The 8,157-nt window shown below is 43.9% G+C and overlaps 1 pseudogene; it reads right to left on the bottom strand.

Moving 5' to 3' along the window:
- LOC106532893 (uncharacterized) overlaps window positions 1-8,157 on the bottom strand; it is a 13,204-nt pseudogene that overhangs the window by 3,024 nt on the left and 2,023 nt on the right.

The raw sequence follows: 8,157 nt of genomic DNA, 5'->3' as shown, positions 1-8,157 counted from the left end.
TATATATATATATCTGTGAAGCAACTGGAAGTAGTAATTAATGAAATAAAATAAAAACCCTCATTATGGGGAACAAAAACAGCCAATCTAAAACTCCTTTAGAAGGAGATATAAAATATATGAACCAAAAACACCCAGAAAGCACAAAGTATGTACCTAAATGGAAAAGAGAAGGAGTTAAGTGTACATTGAAAATGGAGACATGGCAAGCGCAGGTAGTAAGATTAGAGACAGAAAAAGAAAGAGAGAAGAAGAAAAGAAAAGAGAAGGTTGGAGATGAATTGGCACAGGCCAAAGTGTGGTTAGATGAAGCACAGATCAGAAGGACTCAAGTAAGTCAATCAAAAGCTAGAAAAGCCAAAACAGCACTGTTTGTGCGGCCAGAAGATAATGAGACTACTCACAAACCCAGAGACAGGCCTCCACCCTATAATCTGTTTAAACTATTATTAATTGGAGCTCAAGATTCATCGTCTGGAAGAGATGAATGCTTTGGAGAACTCAACATGTGTTAAAATGGGTGAGAAGGCTGAGAGGAGAGATCAACATGGAAAGGAGATGGAAGCTGCTTCTGAGGGTAAAGCTGGATGGAACTCTCTTTGTGCCAGACCAAAAAATCTCTCAGGAAGGATTCAGCTCTTAGACGACAACAGATGGCCAGAATTACAGAGAAATGCTTTTTCTCCTCCAGCAAGGAGAAGAAAGCAACAGGCTGTAATCAAAACAGGTGATAACAGCCAGAGAAATGCAGCAGTGTTTCTTCAAAACAGATTCACACCACTGRAAGAAACTGAGTCTGAACAAAAATACATCTACACACGCCTACCTCAAGGGTTTACTGACAGCCCTACTATTTTTACTGAAGCCATTACAACATGTTTAAAAAACTTTACCCCTGACTTCAGTCAACTTTTGATTTATGTAGATGACCTGCTTTTATATTCTGACACACAAGCTCATTGTGAACATGACATATTGAAACTGCTGAACTTCTCATCAGAAACAGGAAACAAAGTCAGCAAAGAAAAAATGCAGCTTGTAAAACAGGAAGTCATCAATCTAGGTCAAAGCCTTTCTGCAGCAGGCAGGAAGCTACATGATTGAAATAATTAATAACCATTTCACAACCATAGGTTTAGAACATTTTTTGAAACAATTTTGTAAACAATGTGTGACTTGCATAAAACACAATCCACAGCGAAACCAGATGCCATATCAGTTGTAAAAGCCATAAGCAAATTTACTGCCTCCTGATTCTTCTCCTCCACAGGAAATCACCGCGAATCTAGGTGATTGGGTGTTCATAAAAGTGACAAAGGGGAAGGACCCTACCAAGTCACCCTGTCCACACCTACGGCAGTTAAAATCGCAGAAAGACCATCCTGGATACACCTGAGTCACTGTAAGTTGCAAAACGTGCTTGGTCCATAGAAGGAGCTGTGGTGAAAACTCCTGGCTACAAAGGGGAAGTGAGCAATATAGAGTCACTTYGTCTCAAACCAGGTGAAGAAACCAACAGATCCCTGCTCCATTTAGATTTTGTGGACGGGTGGTTTTGCAACTTATGTGGCAATACTGACCTCTAGCGGATGCTGAGAGGCAGCCTACCCACGTAGTGAACTCAGGCCCAGAAGACCAAGAGGATCCATCTCCTGAAGAAATGGTTCCACAATCCTGGTGGCAGCGCGTGAAACAGAAAGTCCAATTGGGACTCTGGTTTGATCGCACTCCTTGCTTTATATATAAATTTGCATTTTTATAAATTTTTGGAATAATGATGTTTTTAATGTTTTGGGTTGTGTTTCCTATTCTTTCAGGACGATCTGTTTTGTCAAACCCATGGTCCAGCCAGGCCACCCACCATACCGTCAGGATAAAAAGAAGAGCTCCATCAAGCTTTCATCTGCGCTAAGATTGTAAGTCAGGCTGTTCTACAGGTCCTAATGTAACCATTGTTGTAAACACCACCGCAACAGTGTTGCTCAACCCTTGTGTTTATTTCCCATGTCAGGATCCGCGCCAATTAGGATGGGCAGACATGTATATCTGTTACAGGAGGACCTATAGTTATTGCCCAATGTGCGGAGCCTGGTATTTTGTGCCCTGGAGCACAACTGTGACTGACTGGGGATACACAATTACCAATGATAAAGACAAGCTAAAGGATAGAATAAAGATAGGGAAGGTTAATAATATTTCACCTGCTATAATGTTCCAAATTCAAAATGCTAACCTAAACGATCGAGGATATTTTGCCATATGTGCCAATGTGTCAGGAACAGATCCATGTGGTAACTTCTATTTAGATGTAATACCAGCGACACCATTACCCCAAACCCTGACTCCGGTGTACACCCAGATAGGGTTAGACACCGAAGTACATGCCCATGGGGAATCTCTTACTCACCATCACTGGGACCATGCCCCTCCTTCCTTAGAAGGAAACAAATGGTATTCAGTTCTAAGAAAATTAACCCAGGCTACAGGAGTAAATTCCTCCTGTTATGCATGCACCTTGTTCCCAAGAGATAATCTTGGCACTATGCCAGTGAAACTGGTCCCACTGACCGAGCTTCAAGTAGCATGTACTCTGTTTGCTTTGACTCCTCCTTATCAGAAAACTAACTCTGTGTGGAACCTAACTAGGGCTAACCTCACTAGACAATGTTTTGAGTTCTGCAATGCGACCATYAGAACCCCAAGTGCTTCCAAGCTTAGAACTAAAGAAATGCAGTTGTTTGCCCCATTGGGATCTGTACATCCCAAATWCCTGCAGATTACTCATCCAGTTTGTTTCCATAGCCCTCAGACAGGAAAAMAGGTTTTCCTGGGCCATGTACAACATTGTCAAAAGACTTTTAATTCCACTTGTGGACGACCACCCAACAATGTTACCACCTACAATGATCACGCATTGAAGGAGAAAACTAACTTGACTACACTCCTGTCTGTAAGTTTTACTGCAGAGGCAGTGTGGCCCTCTGACGATGGAGCTGGTACCCTGAGGGGTAGCCTATGACTATGTGGTAACCATTATCACCAGGCCCTGCCCCCTATGTGGACGGGGACCTGTGCTCTGATGGAACTGAGGCCGGCGATCACATTGCTGTCTGAGCTGGTATACTCAACTCACCACTACCCTCATTTCCGGCCCAACGCACCTATGCATCGTAAACGTTGAATGTAAAGGTTTTTATTATGCAAGAAATTATTGAGAAGACAAGATCGTGATCTCACCAGGTGCTAAATTCCTTAGTGGTATCCTCCCTTGGTGGGGGACGATAAATAATGCCCATCATATTGACAAGTTGCATATGGAACTCGAAAATCTTACTTCCCTGGTTACTGATGGTTTCTCTTCTTTAACACCTTACATAGCAGCATCTAGAAATATGCTCATACAACATCAGATGGCTTTAGATATTTTGTTTGCTTCACAAGGTGGTTTGTGTCATATTGTTGCAGATTTGTGTTGTACGTATCTTCTGGACACGACCGGTAACCTGTCTGACACGATAACCCACCTCAACACTATTATCAAACATGAAAAATGAAGAACAAATCCAAAATGACGGGTGGAACTGGTGGGCCTGGCTGACCCAAGGCTCGATGGGTAGCTCGATTATTGATCCTCCTTGCTTTGTTTATTCTTACTGTTTTTATTTTTGTGTGTTGTATCGTACCAGCAATCAAGAAATGTATTAGTTCTATTTTTGSCAACATGTTCTACCATCACATCCAGAATTATGCTCTCTTGACTCAAGCTGACCCTGAGGATAATATTTTTGTGTGAACAAAGTTGGTTAAACAGGAGGGAGATGTAAAGGTTTTTATTATTATTATTCAAGATTTTAATGTACTATTACTTTCAGAAAGTTTCATTAAGATTATCCAATTGGCTAAAAAGTTATACTGTTAACAAGTAAAGCAAAAATTCCTTTGTTTCCTCTCTCACTGGCTGAGGACTGAAGGCTGCATTCTATCAAAGAAGCAGCGGCAACTTTTTTTTACGGAAAGAACTTAAATATTATTAATGATTTTTCTTTATTCATTAATTCTCATTTTATGAACAATTTATTCAAGTCTTGTTGTGTACAGTTTTAATCAACTTTGCTCTTCTTTTGCATGTTCGTGCGTTAGCCGGCTCAGGAGTGTTGCTGGGAATGTTTTCCTTTTTCTCAGCCTGGCCCGTCATAATACCCTGACAGGTGCAAGTTCTGCAGAATATTCCCAGACTGTCTGTTTTGTATTGTCTGAAAGAACCAGTTGTATTTTGTATAACTGTAGCTGTTTTCCCACCGTCCCGTCACCCAGCAACAGTAAAAGTAACTGGTATGCTGGTGGGCTGATTTTTTTTTCCATTCCTCTTTTCTTGAAACTTAATAAATATGATCACGCCGGCTCAAACGGAAAGAGCTTAGCTGTTTTCAACTGCTGTTAAGTTGGGCACACTGAACCTCTCCCTTTGCGCAAAGTGTATCTTTTGAATTTTCACTGTCTGAGTTGTCTGATTTTGTTGGTTCACTAAGGCCCATTCATTTTTGACCATTTACAGAGGAAAAAATCCAACAGAGGCCTCGAAGGGGAGAAACCGGTGGCAGCGGATGTGTGGGAGTTGTGTGCGTACTCCACCCAAGAAATATGTTTGCTCCAAGAGGAAGCATTGTCACTGATTACACACCTGAGGGCTGCCTCCAACTCCTGGTTACACCTCTCTGATTGGCCGTTGGATTGTGGTTGGTAACCTGAGGAGAGACTAACCTTGGCACCGAGGGCATTGCAGAAGGCCTTCCAAACTCTGGAGATGAACTGGGGTCCTCGGTCGGACACAATGTCTATGGGGATACCATGGAGCCAGAAGTCATGATGTACCAGGAGTTGGGCAGTTTGTCAAGAGGGATAAAGTGTGTGGCTTTGGAAAAACGGTCTATGAGGGTTAGGATGACAGTTTTACCTTCCGAAGGAGGTAGGCCAGTTACGAAGTCCAATGAGATATGAGACCAGGGCCGCCCAGGAGTCGGTAGGGGTTGAAGGAGTCCGGACAGTTGTTGGTAGAGGGTCTTTATTGCGGGCGCAGCTGGGGCAGGTGGAGACGTACTCCTTGATGTCAGGGTTCATGTTGGGCCACCAGAAATGTCTCTTAGAAAACGAGATCATGTGAGAGATGCCAGGGTGACAGGTGAAATGGTGAGTGTGGATCCATTCTAATACTCTACTCACCATGGCCTTGGGCACAAACCTCTTCCCTGGTGGACCGGTTCCTGGGTCAGGTTTATTTTTGAGAGCCTCATCGAGATCCTTTTCAATGCTCCAAACGAGGGCCCCCACGAAGCAAGAGGTGGGCAGGATGTTGGAGTTGATTTGAGGTTGATCGGATGAGGTGTGTTGTCTGGAGAGGGCATCGGGTTTTACATTTCTGGAACCTGGGATATATGAAATGGTAAAGTTAAATCGTGCAAAAAATAATGATCATCGGGCGTGCCTGGGGTTCAATCTTTTGGCATCTTGTAGGTAGGCCAGGTTTTTGTGATCGGTCCAGATCATGAAGGGTTTCTCCACCCCCTCCAACCAGTGGCGCCACTCCTCCAGGGCGAGTTTTATGGCCAGGAGTTCTCAGTTACCCACGTCATAGTTTTGTTCTGCAGAAGAAAGTCTTCTGGAGAAAAAGGCACATGGATGGATCTTTTTTGATCTTTGAGATAGAATCACACCGACCCCTAGGTCGGATGCATCCACCTCCACAATAAACTGATTTGTAGGATCTGGGTGGCAAAGAATGGGAGCGTTAGAAAACAAAGACTTTAACTCACCAAAAGCTGCTTCTGCCTCAGGGGTCCTTTTGAAGGTCTTGAGGGTGGAAATTGAGTGAGAGGAGCTGCGACTTTACTGTAATTCTTTATGAAATGACGGTAGAAACTGGTGAAGCCCAGGAAACGTTGGAGTTGTTTACGGTCGGAGGGGGTTGGCCAGTTAGTGGCTGCTTTAACTTTATCGGGGTCTGTTCGAAAATGTCCTTGGTCGAAGATAAATCCCCGGAAGGAGACAGAGGTTACGTGAAACTCGCATTTCTCAGCTTTGACAAATAATTGGTTCTCGTAGAGACGTTGGAGAACTGATCGGACGTGTTTTTCATGGCTGTGTTTGTCTCGAGAGAAGATAAGGATGTCATCTAAGTAGACAAACACGAAATCATTAAGAAAATCTCTCAGGACATCATTAATAAGAGCCTGGAAGATGGCGGGGGCATTGGTGAGCCCAAAAGGCATCACCAGATATTCAAAATGCCCTAAAGGAGTTTTGAAAGCCATCTTCCACTCATCCCCTTCTTAATCCTAACAAGGTGGTTGGCGTTTCTTAGGTCCAGTTTTGAGAAGATGGTGGCAGAATGGAGTCGTTCGTGAACAGAGTCAATCAAAGGGAGAGGATATTTATTCTTAACTGGTATGAGGTTTAAACCACGGTAGTCGATGCACTGTCTGAGTGTTTTGTCTTTTTTCTCTACAAAAAAAAAATCCTGCCCCGAGTGGAGAAGTGGAAGGGCGGATGATACCGGAGGTTAGAGAGTCTTCATTATACTCCTTCATGGAGACCTTTTCTGGCCCTGACAGATTGGACAGTCGACTTGAGGGGAGCAGAGCGCCGGGGAGAAGCTCGACTGCATAATCGTATGGTCTATGAGGGGGGAGAGAAAGGGCTCTCTGTTTGCTAAACACGGGAGCTAGATCATGGTACATCTCAGGGACCCCAGACAAGTCAATATCCTCTTTTATTTCCTTGTTCTTATTATTAACTGGACCAGTAACAGCACTACGCAAGCAGTTTTGGAGGCAGAATTTACTCCAGCTTTCAATGCGTCTTTCTGACCAGTTAAATACAGGATTGTGTTTTACCAACCAAGGGAAACCAAAAACTAACTGAGGACAGGGGGAATCGAAAATGAAAAACTCACCGATTTCATGATGGTTGCCGGAGATGATGATATGAAGGTCTGGGACTCGTGCTTTGATTTGTGAAATAACTTGTCCAGTAATTCCAGTCACAGTGCGGGGGGGAGTCGAGAGGTTCTGAAGACAGTTGGAGCTGTTCTACCAGAGAGTTTGAAATTAAGCTCTGTTCTGCTCCAGAGTCTGTGAGGGCTGAAATAGGGTGTTTAGTTTGATTGTGGATGATAGTTGCAGGTGAGGATAGCAAGGATGCAGGGGAAAAACCATTAGAACCCGTCAAAGCCCCCTGATTTAGTGACGGGTCGGGCCGTTTCCCCAAACGGGACAGGTTGCGACAAAATGTCCTTTCTTTCCACAGTAAATACATACTTTTGTGGCGATGCTGCGTTGTCTTTCCTCTGGAGTTAAACGTGTTCGTCCTATCTGCATTGGTTCCGGTTCAGAAGGTGGTGAGTGGTAATTGGTTGAGATAGCAGAGGCAGGAAGGAAGTGGAGAGGTGGAGGATTGTGGGAGATGGAGTCTCTTTCTCTCCGTCTCTCTCTTAGTCTGTTATCGATCTTGACAGCAAGAGAAATTAGTTCATCCAAACTCCCGGGTTCGTCCCGGGAGGCAAGTTGGTCTTTTATATTTTCAGAGAGGGAATTTATGAACATACCCCTGAGTGCCAGCTCGTCCCATCCAGTCTCCTCCGCCAGAATCCAGAAGTCTATGGAGTGCTCAGCGACTGACCTCCGACCTTGTTTTAATGAAAACATCCGTTTAGCCGCTTCCTCCTGTTGGAGAGGGTGATCGAAAACCCTTTAGAACTCCTGGATAAACAACTGGGAGGTTAGTGTTTCCATAGAGTGTGATGCTAAGAATGCTTGGGCCCACCGTAGGGCTTCACCTTGTAATGCAGAAACGATGTAGGTTATACGAGCTGCATTATTGGGGAAGAGTGAAGGGGATCGAGAAAAAGCTAATCTACACTGTAATATTAATCCACCAAAGTGTTCTGGGTTACCTTCAAAAACCTCAGCAGGTCTCAGGTCTGGTTCACGACCGGGGGTGAAACTTGTAGAACTCTGGGGAACAGCAGGGGAGTGATCGGGATCCATGTGGGGTTTGTTTCTACTCATTCTGATATCAAGAGAGGTTAGATGGTTAGATAAGTGATCTAATGAAGTACCTAAAGCTTGTTGCATTTGGAATAACTGTTGTAGGGGTCACCTC

Source organism: Austrofundulus limnaeus, unplaced genomic scaffold, assembly GCF_001266775.1.
Source record: "Austrofundulus limnaeus strain Quisiro unplaced genomic scaffold, Austrofundulus_limnaeus-1.0 Scaffold847, whole genome shotgun sequence".
Lineage (NCBI taxonomy): Eukaryota > Metazoa > Chordata > Actinopteri > Cyprinodontiformes > Rivulidae > Austrofundulus > Austrofundulus limnaeus.
Note: the sequence above shows the minus strand (reverse complement) of the source record. Positions and strands in the feature narration are given on the sequence as shown.